At 40.6% G+C, this 13,602-nt stretch overlaps 1 protein-coding gene across 2 annotated transcripts in view; it reads left to right on the forward strand.

The window, feature by feature from the left end:
• The window catches only part of cpped1 (calcineurin-like phosphoesterase domain containing 1), a 186,131-nt gene that overhangs the window by 65,863 nt on the left and 106,666 nt on the right, over positions 1-13,602 (forward strand). The window lies entirely within an intron of this gene.

Below are 13,602 nucleotides of genomic sequence, written 5' to 3' on the forward strand. Positions count from 1 at the left end.
TTGTCAAGTGGCAGGAAGTGTGCGCAAATGGGGGCAGCGTGGTGGCTCAGTGGATAGCACTGCTGCCTCATAGCACCAGGGTCCCAGGATCAATTCCAGCTTTGGGTGACCATCTGTGTGGAGTTTGCACATTCTCCCAATGTCTGCGTGGGTTTCCTCCAGATGCTCCAGTTTCCTCCCACAGTCCAAAGATGTGCAGGTTAGGTGGATTGGCCATGCTAAATTGCCCATAGTGTTAGGTGCATTAGTCAGAGGAAAATGGGTGGGTTATTCTTCGGAGGGTTGGTCTGGACTCGTTGGGCCGAAGGGCCTGTTTCCACACTCTGGGGAGTCTAATCAAATATAAAATTTTTAATACAATATAATACAAAGGCAAATGTTCAACATCATTTTGGTATATTGCTTTATTAGCTTGGAATGAGTACTGGAGTTAAAAAAACGAACCTGTAGATTTTAATGCAATTTGTGCATTTGCAATTTTAATAATTTTTTTTCATTGTGAAATGACCATTATTTTTCTTCACTTGCTGGCTCAGTGCATTTCCATTAGCACAGCTAATCTTCAAAAATGAATTGGGAAGAAGGTGAAATTATACATAAATTGATAATCAGGTGACCAGAGGCATGTTACACCCAATAATAGATACATAGAGTCATAGAGATGTACAGCATGGAAACAGACCCTTCGGTCCAACCTGTCCATGCCAACTAGATATCCCAACTCAATCTAGTCCCATCTGCCAACACCCGGCCCAATTTCCTCCAAACCCTTCCTATTCATATACCCATCCAAATGCCTCTTAAATGTTGCAGTTGTACCAGCCTCCACCACTTCCTCTGGCAGCTCATTCCATACACGTACCACCCTCTGCGTGAAAAAGTTGCCCCTTAGGTCTCTTTTTATATCTTTCCCCTCTCACCCTAAACTTATGCCCTCTAGTTCTGGACTCCCTGACCCCTTTGAAAAGACTTTGCCTATTTATCCTATCCATGCCCCTCATAATTTTGTAAACCTCTATAAGGTCACCCCTCAGCCTCTAACACTCCAGGGAAAACAGCCCAGCCTGTTCAGCCTCTCCCTAGAGCTCAAATCCTCGAACCCTGGCAACATCCTTGTCAATATTTTCTGAACCCATTCAAGTTTCACAACATCCTTCCTATACCAGGGAGACCAGAATTGCACGCAATATTCCAACAGTGGCCTAACCAATGTCCTGTACAGCCGCAACATGACCTCCCAACTCCTGCACTCTATACTCAACAAAAGAAAGCATACCAAACGCCTTCTTCACTATCCTATCTACCTGCGACTCCACATTCAAGGAGCTATGAACCTGCACTCCAAGGTCTCTTTGTTCAGCAACACTCCCTAGGACCTTAGCATTAAGTGTATAAGTCCTGCTAAGATTTGCTTTCCCATTATGCAGCATGAATGGCACAGTGCAAAATGCTGAGAACCCATGCATGTTTTAACTTAGCTGATATAAATAAAAGTAGAACTTGCTTGAGATTTTGCTTTTCATCACCACTGGATATCTCAAAACCCTTTATTGCTAATGGGGTAAGATTGCAACCAGTTAAATTTCAGAGTTTATGCACAAAATCTTGTTAAGTGTGTCTTTGAAATAATAGAGGAGGCTGCTTTGCAGCCCTGTTTTGCCTACAAACATTCCCTATGTTATAAAAACAAATGGAAAAGGGTGACGCAGTAAATACGTGGAAAAAGTCTTTTGTCGTTTTTTTATTTGTTCAAGTTTATAATGGCTTGATTGAGTGCATGAAAAGGCATTGAAATATGGGCTGATGGCTCTGGTAAAGCTCTGTAATCGTTGTCTGCTTATTGTACTTTCTTTGGATGAGGGTGTACAATCTGCCATTGTCATCAATGTACTCAAGCTAAACTTTTCTGTGTTTTTGCGATGCATTTAAAAATCTCAGAGCATTCCAGTGGCCTTTGTGACTTCAGCTAGAGGAATAGGTGGATGTGTGGGCATTTATCAGAACATTCAGGATCATTGGCCTCCTCAGGATCCTTGTTTGAAAAATGTACAGCGTGTACATTTGTTACAACTGTCCATTCTGTTCTGCAGTGAACAATGTCATCCACCTTGGTGTATTTTTCCATGGTTATCTCTTCTGAAATTTCCAAGCTGGCCTCCTGCAGGTGAGTTAGAAGAACCTTGACATTGGTTAGCTTCTCCCTGCTGCTCCTCTTTCTTGGCTTCTTGCACAGTTGTAACCAGTTTAACTTCAAAGCAGTTAGTAACTGTGACTTCTATCGTCATCTTTCATCATCATGAAACCGTCTATAGAATTTTTGGGTTATACTCCTCTTCTTATTAATATCTTTTTCACATTAATAATCAACTGCCATTGGTAGGTTTTTATAAACTCCTCATCAACTCCAATCCATTGGCTCAAGCTTTCAACATTGTATTGGGGGCCCGCTTGATACTCTTCAGGCCAGCATTGTCAGAATGCACAAGGCAGTTGTCTGTAATGATTTTTCTTTTTTTCCTGGTACATTTTGTCTACCCTGCCGATCCTCAAATGCTGGAAGTATTCCAGGTGGTTGTGTTAGCCATGCAGTCTGAGATTACACTCTTGACACTCACAAAGCATTGTGCTTTCCTGAACTTTCCTAAGTAAAGGAAGATTTTTGTTGCCATTCATGTTGGCGCAAATCGGAACAGTGATCTGTTCCACGGTTCGCTTTTCATCATTACACATTTCAACTTTAAACATGAAAGACCATTCTGGTAAAAGATGGTAAAACAATTCTGATTTATCTGCATCAGAAATGTCCCTTGGTGAATACTTGTTCAGGATGTGGTCAAGATAATTTTGCAGTCAGTCATCTTTGTTCTTGTTATAGCTGCCCCCCAATGTGGAAGACAATGCTGTGTCTTGTCTTGAATTGGTTTAGCCATCCATCACTGCAGATGAACGCCTTGTGGCCCAGTTTCTTTGCTAGAGCTACTCTTCCAGAAAATGGGGATATTCTCTGCTTGAGTTACCTTAAATCATGTTAGCAGACAATGTCCTTCATTGAGATAGATCGAAACAATCCTTGACCCAACTTTCCCCATTGTTTGGGGTGAAGAATTCCACACACTTTGGGAGAAAAGTTCTCTTCTGGAGAAAATATCTGTTAGTTAGAGCATTCCAGTGTTTTTATCTTGTGCTTCAGAAAGTTGACAAACTCGATGGTGAAATCTCCCACTCATTTGCAATTTCTGGTTTTGACTTCATACCCTAGGTTTCTACTTGGTCTATCAACTTCATCTTGTCTCCAATGGATGGCGTGGTTTTAGCTTTCTCACCAGTTTAGCCATAGTTGCAGCATTTCACAAAGGGAGCTCAGAGCTGACTGATGGCTTGCCTGTGATCTTGAGCAGTAGTGTGACCTAATGTTTCTTTTGTTGGTTGGCATGGTCATGAGACCATGAGCCAGATCTGTGAATTTGGCTCATCCAGAACTTTTTTTTCCCCTATTTTGCTTGTGGTGGGAATGGCTTATAACCCATGCTTTGGATTAATGGATTGACTCATTGCGACTTCACTGTACTTAAACATTTTCCATGACCCCTATCACTCTCTCGTGTAGAAAATTTCATAGATTCTGGACCCTCCAAGAAAAAATTCACTCCATCTCGATTTTAAATGGGGGAGCCCATTATTTTTAAACAGTATATCTTATGTCCAACCTCTCCCACAAGGAGAAAACATCTTTTCAGCATGTACCCAGTCAAGTCTTCTCAGAATCAATTGTCTTTCATTCACTGAATGTGAGCATTGCTAGATCAGCATTAATTGCATATACCTAAATGCCCTTGAGAAAGTGGTGATGAGCTACCTTCTAACGCTGCTAGAACTTTGGTGTGATCATAAACTAATGATGTCAGAATAGCCACCTAGTCAATGCAGTGGAAAATTGGGGTGTAGAATGTCGATAGATCCAATATTGCCAATCTTATGAAAGCAAACTGACTTCATAACTCATTAGTGAGCTTTAGCCTATCCTACGTAGGATAAAAAGTAATAATTTATTGTGTTGAGTGAAACAACAGGTCTATAACCAAATGGCAGCGTCACTTGTAAGTTATATCCATTTCCAGACATAAAGCCAAAAGCATTGATCGAATGCAGATGTGTAACTTCTATTCATTATATTTTAAAAACAAAATACAAGCAAAATTCCTCCCTCGTGTTATATTTACTTAAGACAAGAATTTGTGCCATTTTGATGAGCAAATCCACAATTTTGATCATAATCCTGATGCAGAAGATATATATGCAAGTTATTGGAATATGAATTTGTCTATAGGTTTGCATTTTTTTGTAATTTAATGTATTTTTCTAATCAACCTGTTCAGAGATGTTATTACACACCTCTGGAGCAGATGGGACTTGAACCTCTCAGTCTAGGAGTAGGGATACTACCATTGCCCCACATTTAGAGACATCTGTAAAAGTTTGTTTGAGATTGTTTAAGTACAGCATTGTGGTGCAAATCCTTGTTGTTCTAGTGTGGTCTTTTTTTTTTGGGCTGCAGATGTTCCAGAATGCATACTGGCAGTCACACTGAGAAAGTTGCCATGGTTACCCGGCCTTTACTGACAGTGAGAGCAAATGCACCATTTTTTAATTTGAATTCAGAGTAACCTTTGGGGAAGTGCTCCTGGTTAAATCATTACCTTAATATATTTGGGAGCAAAACGTCATGAGGAAAGATATGAATAGGAGATTAGAGAATCATAAAATAGTGTAAACATAGGAGGAGGCCATTCAGCCCGTTTGGCCCTCTGTGAAAGAGCTATCCAATTAGTTCCATTCTGCTGCTCTTCCCTCAGAGCCATGCACATTTCCTCTTCAATATTTAGCCAGTTTCATGTTGGAAATTGTTATTTAATCTGATTCCTGCACCCTTTCAGCCAGTGTATTCCAGATCATTAAATACAACAAATTTCTTTTCATCTTAACAATTGCCTTAAATCTGTGTCCTCTAATTATGACACTTCTGCCAATTTATTTTTTACTTTGTCAAAAATGTTCAAGATTTTGAGTGCATATTAAATCTTCCTTTAAACTTCTCTGCTTTAAAGAGATTTTTTTTTTGACTCTCCATGTAACTTTAATCTTGCTTCCAGATGCCATTCTCATAAATCTCCTCTGCACCCTATCTTAGGTTTCATATTCTTCCTGAACATAATTCTCAGAATTTAACATAATACTTCAGTTGTTGGACTCGCATTGCCTGTCTGTGCTATTCATTTATAGGATTTTGTGTACTTTTTTAACAATTGTTTCAATATGTCCTGTCCTTCAAAGATCTAGTTCATCTTGCTTCTTCTCATTCTTCTAGCTAAAATGTATCATTTGAAATTCCTCTGCATGAAATTGCAACTGTCATGTACCTCACCACTATTATGATCCTAGCTGATGTTATTACTGGAAAATCAGTTCCTTGACTGAAATCTGACTTGATTACATCATTTTGTTTTTTCTGGTTTTAATGAGGTGATCTTTCACTGCAGTGTTGCAGATTTAGATTTAACAATAAAACATAAGTAAATTATGCAAAAGCAATTAAGACAAAATAGAATAAACAAAACTATTTGTGCATGTTTAAAGATTTCAAAACACCTTACAAAATACAATCCCAAAGATCTCCCGCAGCAGAGACAATTCCCTTCTATTACAGACTGATAAGGGCAGCACAGTGGCTCAGTGGTTAGCACTGCTGCCTCATAGCGCCAGGGACCTGGGTTCGATTCCAGCATCGGGCCATTGTCTGTGTGGAGTTTGCACATTCTCCCCGTGGCTGCATGGGTGTGCTCTGGTTTCTTCCAAAGATCTGCAGATCAGGTGAGTTGGCCATGCTAAATTGCCCATACTGTTAGGTGCATTAATCAGGGGTAAATGTAGGGGAATGGGTCTGAGTGGGTTACTCATCGGAGGGCCAGTGTGGACTTGGTGGGCCAAATGGCCTGTTTGCACACTGTAGGAAATCTAATCTAATCTTACTTTAACTGTGGCATTAGTGCCACATCTTGAAACTTTGATACTCTCTTCCTGGTGCCTTTTTTCTTTCGAATTCATTCACTGGGTGTGTACATTGCTGGCTTGGCCAGTATTTCCTGCCCATCCCTAATTGTCTACAGTTAAGCTACATTGCTATGCATCTGGAGTGACGTGCAAGTTCCAACAACACTCGAGAAGCTTGACACCATCCAGGACAAAGCAGCCCATTTGATTGGCATTACATCCGCAAGCATCTACTCCCTCCACCACCAATGCTCAGTAGCAGCAGTATGTACTATCTACAAAATGCATTGCAAAAAGTCACCAAATGTCCTTAGACAGCACCTTCCACACCCACAAATACTTCCATCTAGAAGGATAAGGACAGTAGATATATGGGAATTCCACCACCCTCAAATTCCCCATCAAGCCACTCACCATCCTGACTTGGAAATATGTCACTATTCCTTCACTGTCGCTGGGTCAGAATTGTAGAATTCACTCCCTAATGGCATTGTGGGTTGAAAAAGGCAGCACATCACCACCTTCTCAAGGGAAACTAGGGATGGGCTATAAATGCTGGCCAGCTAGCAATGTCCACATCCCACAAATGAATTTAAAAAAAGCCAAGACCAGGTAAGGATGGCAGTTACCTTCCCTAAAAGACATTAGTGAACAAGATGGATTTATTCCAACAATCAACAGTGGTTTCTTGGTCATCACTAGACTCTTAATTCCAGACATTTATTAGATTCAAAACCACCATCTGCCAAGGTGCGATTCGAATTGGGTTCTGGGAACATTACTTGGGTCTCTGGATTAATAGACTAGTGATAATAACACTAGGCCATCACCGTCCCATAGTAAGAAGAGGCTATCAGATACTCAAGATTGGGTATTGAAGTAAAAGTAAACCTAACACTGTGTCTCTGATACAAATTTTTAGTTCATCTCTGGCCACAGGATAAGTGTCAAAGGATTGAATGACAGCTAATGTGGTGCCACTTTTTAAAACGGGTGGTAGAGATGGACCAGGAAATTATAGACCACTGAAACTCAACTCAGTGGTAGGTAAAGTATTGGAGAAAATTCTGAACAAGCAAATTAGTACCTACTTGGAAAGGCATGGGTTAATTAGGGATCATCAGCATGGCTTTGTCAGAGGGAGGTTATGCCATCAAGTTTGTTAGAAGTTTTTGAAAATGTGATCACGTGTGGATGAGGGGAGTTCAGTGAATGTAGTTTATATGGATTTTAGAAAAGCTTTTGACAAGGTCCCTCATGGGAGACTAATCAAGAAGGTTAAAGCATATGGAATTGAAGGAAACTTGGATCAGAAGTGGTTTAGTCATAGAACATAAAGGATAGTTGTAGAAGACTATTTGGGTGATTGGAGGCCAGGGTCCAGTGGTGTACCACAAGGATCAGCACTGGGACTGTTATTATTTGTCATGTACATAAATGAGATAGAAGAAAATGTGAGGGAAATGTTAATCAAATTTGCAGATGACACCAAATTGGGTAGAGTCGCTAATAGCGAAGACGGTGACGGTAGAAGATATAGATGGGTTGGTTAGATGGGCAAACGCACGACAGATGGCATTTAACCCTGATAAATGCGAAGTGATGCACTTTGGAAGATACAAGACGAACGAGTATTTAACGAATGGCAGGACATTGGGTAGCTTAGAGGAGCAAAGGGATCTTGGGGCAATTATTCTCAGCTTCCTGAAATTGGCAGCGCACATGAATAAGGTAGTTAAGAAAGCATATGGAACACTTGCTTTCATCAGTCATGGCATAGAAAATAAGAGCAAGGAGGTAATATTGAAGTTGTACAGAGTATTGGTGAGGCCACAGCTGGAGTAGTGTGTGCAGTTCTGGTCACCTCACTACAGGAAGGATGTGATAGCACTTGAGGGTGTACAGAGGAGGTTTACCAGGATGTTGTCTGGGATGAAGAAATTGAGCAATAAGAGGAGATTGTATAGGCTTAGATTGTATTCTTTAGAGCAGAGAAGACTAAGGGGGAGCATGATTCAGGTGTATAAGATTGAGGAGTATGGACAGGATGAATAGAGAGTAACTGTTCCCCTTGGTTGAGGAGTCAATCACAAGAGGGCATAGTTTTTGGATAAGGGGTAGGAGATTCAGAGAAAATTTGGGAAAAAAACATTTTCACTCAGTGGGTGATGGAAATCTGGAGTGCACTGCCTCTGAAGGAATGCACTGCCGGAAACGTTACAACCTGTAAAAAAAAATATTTGGATGAGTACTTCAAATATCACGACAATCAAGGGTATGGGACAAGTGCAGGAAATTGGGATTAATTCGCTTTCAGTGGTAGTTATGTCAATGCGGACTCCATGGGCTTTTCTGCTCTGAATGAATGGTAGATGTGAAATAGAAGGGATTATAAATGTAAAGGAGGCTTTTGGGATTAAGGAGATTGTATTTTATAGGTTGTTTTGAAATCTTCCTAACTACTGTAAACATCCCTCCAGTCTTGAAAAACACTCACCATGAGTCTGTGTTTATTTCCCTTATCCAGCTTTGTGTCTATCTGCTGCTTTAATTTCATGAGTTTCAAATTTGTTTGCTGGTGTATTATGTTCTAGTTTAAGAAATATATTTTGAAGTCTAAACAAACATCAACTGCCTTGCCGTCACTTTCATTACTTTACCAGTGACATCAAAATGCCTCCAAGCACTTCACAAAGTACATTACTTGTGAATGTAAACAGATATTCTGTAGTATCAATTACTAACAATGACCAATGGGATGAATGCCTAGTTGTCTATCTGATTTTTTTTGGTGTTATTATTTGAAGGAAAAACCATTGACTAGGGCACAAGGCAAACCCTTTCTTTTAATATTGCCTTATGATTTTCAAAACTTACTTCAACAGTAATGCAGGACCTTCATTTTATGTGTTGTCAGAGGCACAAGCCTCCAATAATGTTTCATTCCACAGCAGTCAGCCTACAGTATTCATGGACTATAAATGCACAACATTCTGATCCAATGGTAGATGAGTAGACATAAGCATTGCAACATCTATGTAATTCTAAGTATGTCCCACATTTAAATGTCTAATGTACAATTTTAACATGTTTGTAGCATTCCATTTATGTCTACTTTTAAATACCTCAATGTGAAAACCAGATAAAAAGAATAAGATTGAAATACTGAAATGTCCAAAGACTCTGCCTTCAGTAATGTTTTTAATGCAGAATTTGTGATAAGATTAATAGAATAAAGAAGGAAATACAGAACTTTTAGATGATCAGGAAGCCACAAAACACTTCACAGACAATGAAGTAACCTTGAAGATTAATTACCATTATACAGGGGAATGTTGTTGAGAACTCCTCAGCCTATATTTCAATTATTTAATTTATTGCAGATCGTAATAATCATATGATTGATTTTTAAAAAAAGGACTTTAGACAGCTAATAGTTACAATTGGAACTGCATATTCAAAATTGTCTTCATCAGGAATCCTGAGGATATAGTTATTGTTAATGGTATTTTATACCATTTTAAAAAATTGTTGGAATATAAATAAAATTCTAGTCTACTTTTGTAAGTTGGCATAGTAACCTACATTTTTATTAGGATACATTTCCTAATGTGCAATTCTCTTATTGTTTGGAAGGTTAGCTAACACTGTCAATAGATGTAGTATCTGATTCACGTGGATGGGATTTGGTGGGCAATGCTGTCATGACTCACTTTAATAGTGCACTGAAAATCAAGCCCTGCTATTCCTGGAGTCATCTCAAATGTGAACATTTGATTAAAGCATTGAATTGTGCAATTTTACCTGTCTACTTCAGTTTACCAGGTTCCCCCACTACCAAAAAAGCAAATAATTATTCATTGTATTCAAACCATTTTTTAATCAATGGCAAAAAAAGAGACTAATCGAATTGCTAATATATAAACTCTATAAATTAAACTCTGTGCCTTTCTTAAAAATTTCCATACACATACAAACAGACACATAAGGGTACAAAACTCAAATATTGTGGATGAGTAAACAAAAAGTTGGGGAAGCGCGATTCTGGCACCAGTCTGGATCACAATGTCAATGAATTGTTTTCTTTTGGCTTTCTTGTGATTCTCTGATTCCAGCTAATGATGCAAGATTTTGGATATACCAATTCTCAGTCTTTCATTCACTGGTTGAGAATTGCCCTTTTGTCTCTGAATTCAGTTTTGTTTTGCCATTTTGAATTTGGATTTGTAGAGAGTATAACTTACATCAAAAAGGTGAGGCAGTGCTTTGTGTTTTTTTTTCTCTTCTCCTTGCAGAAGGGAGACAGAGATGGATACTTTCTCTCTGCAAGCTGGATGTTTCTGCCTACAGACCACACCTAAGCCACCTGCTCAGGAACTAATCAAGTTTTTTTTGTTCATTCATTGGCTGTGGTCATGACCTGCTAGGCTGGCGAGCACTTATTGCCCATCTCCAATTGCTCAGAGGGTTGTTAAGAATCAACCATATTTATATGGGTCCTGAATCACGTGTAGACCAGACCAGGTAAAGATGACAGATTTCCTTCCCTAAAGAGCACTGATGAACCAGATAAGATTTTACAACAACCAACAGGGGCTATGCAGTTGCCATTAGGCTAACTTTTTTTTATTTTCAGATCTTTATTAAATTCAGAGTTTGTGATTCAAACTTCTGTTACTAGTCCACTGACCTCACCACTGCCTATCCAATCAATCGCTTGTTGCTATCCTGAGCTCTCCTCAGACTACAAAAACTGATCCCAATTGAAAAGCCTGGATATCCCAGCATGTCCTGGCATCCCCTGTTACTAGCGCTATAATTAAAATCATTGTGCACAGGGTCAAGTACTGGCTGTCTGAGGCTGCCCTGCATATTTGCAAATGGTTTTTCTGGGCATGGCTGATTGGGGAAATTGGCATTCTACTTTGTTTCCAAAGACTTGGAGGTTTTGGTGGGCAGGGTAATGTAGACGAGGGCTGTCATCTATCCAGAAGATTACCACACAAGGTGTGTCACTAGACCCTGCCAGCCTGTTTGGAGAACAGCACTGTGGTCAGTGTGGTCTCCACATGTCAGAGGAATGACCAGAAGTACAGAAAACCTCATCTGCTCTGCCTGGGTAAATGCTACCATATGCTCTCTGCTATCACACATTCACCCTGTCTGTACTACTGCACGCATCTCCCACTTAAGCTCATTCAGTGCAGCCATCACTATCATATGCAATATTTCCCTAACTCATTCGCATCCCAAACCCTTCACAGTACAAGCTCTGCTGTGCCAGCCACTTTGAACTCATTTATTCAATCCCTCCCTTTTTCTTGAGGGGAAAATGACTCATAGAGTCATAGAGATGTACAGCACGGAAACACTTTGATCCAACTTGTCCATGCCAAGCAGATATCCCAATCCAATCTAGTCTCATCTGCCAGCATCCAGCCCGTATCCTTCCAAACCTTTCCTATTCATATACCCATCCAGATGCCTTTTAAATGTTGCAATTGTACCAGCCTCCACCACTTCCTCTGGCATCTCATTCCATAGACGTACCAACCCCTGCATGAAAAGGTTTCCCCTTAGTTCTCTTTTATATCTTTCTTTCCCCTCTCACCCGAAGCCTATGCCCTCTAGTTTTGAACTCCCCCACCCAGGGAACAGACTTTGTCCATTTATCCTATCCATGCCCCTCCTGATTTTATAAACCTCGATAAGGTCACCCCATAGCCTCTGACGCTCCAGGAAAAACAGCCCAGCCTATTCAACCTCTCCCTAGAGCTCAAATCCTCCAACCCTGGCAACATCCTTGTCAATATTTTCTGAACCCATTCAAATTTCACAACATCCTTCCTATACCAGGGAGACCAGAATTGCATGCAATATTCCAAAAGTGGCCTAACCAATGTCCTGTACAGGCACAACATGACCTCCCAACTCCTTGTTCTCAATACTCTGACCAATAAAGGAAAGCATACCAAACACCACCTTCACTATCCTATCAACCTGCGACTCTACTTTCAAGGAACTATGAACCTGCACTCCCAAGTCTCTTTGTTCAGCATAACTCACGAGGACATTACCATTAAGTGTATAAGTCCTGCTAAGATTTGCTTTCCCAAAATGCAGCAGCTCGCATTTATCTAAATTAAACTCCATCTGCCACTTCTCAGCACATTGGCCCATCTGATCAAGATCCCGTTGTAATCTGAGGTAACCTTCTTCGCTGTCCACTACACCTCCAATTTTAGTGTCATCTGCAAATTTACTAACTATACCTGTTATGCTCACATCCAAATAATTTATATAAATGACAAAAAGTAGTGGACCCAGCACTGACCCTTGTGGCACTCCACTGGTCACAGGCCTCCAGTCTGAAAAACAGCCCTCCACCACAACCCTCTGTCTTCTATTTGAGCCAGTTCTGTATCCGGAGGTAGCAGGACTGAAAGGAGCAAGACAAGTGATAGGATGCCAGATATTCATTTCCTCAGATGAAGACTGAGGCTACTCCTGTGGAAATACAAAAATCTCCATGTCCTGGCAACAAAGTAAGAAGAACTGTTCATTGTTTAGCCACTCTCCCATCATCCCCTCTGTGCATTTTGTGTTAACACACCAGCGACTCGATGGGCCAAATGGCCCCTATCTGCATTGTAGGGATTCTATGATTCTAGCTTCTCTTTCATCATAAAATTCTGTCTTCATTCCTGCAGCCACCAACGGGATATCCATTTCCTTGACTGATCTGTACTGACCATCATGACAAGCTGCCTGGCTTTGTGTCAGTACAAAGTGTAAGGCAATGCAGCAGTCCTTTGACCCTCTACAATCTGGTTAAGGGAGAAATAGGCAAGCCAAGGCAGGGATGTTATGAGTATTCAGGTAGGCGCAAAGCAAGTGAGTACCAATAAAACAAGCAAGCAGCTTTCAGGTGCAGTCTTGAACCAATCTGTGAGCTGGGCACATGTCTCTGCCTGGTGCTGATTGGAAGAATATTGTTGGCTAAAAGACAACGACTGAATTCCTCGCTTCTCTTTTCCTAGAAGGGTAGAATGTTTAAATTCCACCAGAAAAGGCAGATTTATCTTTGGTTCAGTGTTTTGTCTGAAGTGCAGTACCTCTTGACAATGCAGCATTTCCCAAGAATGGCAGTCAAGTGTCATAAGACCTTAAGATATCAGAATAGAATCAGACCATTCGGCCCATTGAATGTACTCTGCCATTTGATCATGACTGATATGTTTCTCAATTTCTGGATTAGTGGTGCTGGAAGAGCACAGCAGTTCAGGCAGCAACCGAGGAGCAGTAAAATCGATGTTTCGGCAAAAGCCCTTCAACAGGAATAAAGGCAGAGAGCCTGAAGCGTGGAGAGATACGCTAGAGGAGGGTGGATATGGGGATAAAGTAGCATAGAGTACAATAGGTGAGTGGGGGAGGGGATGAAGGTGATAGGTCGGGGGCGGGGGAGGGTGGAGTGTGGAGTGGATAGGTGGAAAAGAAGATAGGCAGGTAGGACAAGTCATGGGGACATTGCTGAGCTGGAAGTTTGGAACTGGG

The sequence above is a fragment of the Chiloscyllium plagiosum genome, chromosome 21 (assembly GCF_004010195.1).
Source record: "Chiloscyllium plagiosum isolate BGI_BamShark_2017 chromosome 21, ASM401019v2, whole genome shotgun sequence".
Lineage (NCBI taxonomy): Eukaryota > Metazoa > Chordata > Chondrichthyes > Orectolobiformes > Hemiscylliidae > Chiloscyllium > Chiloscyllium plagiosum.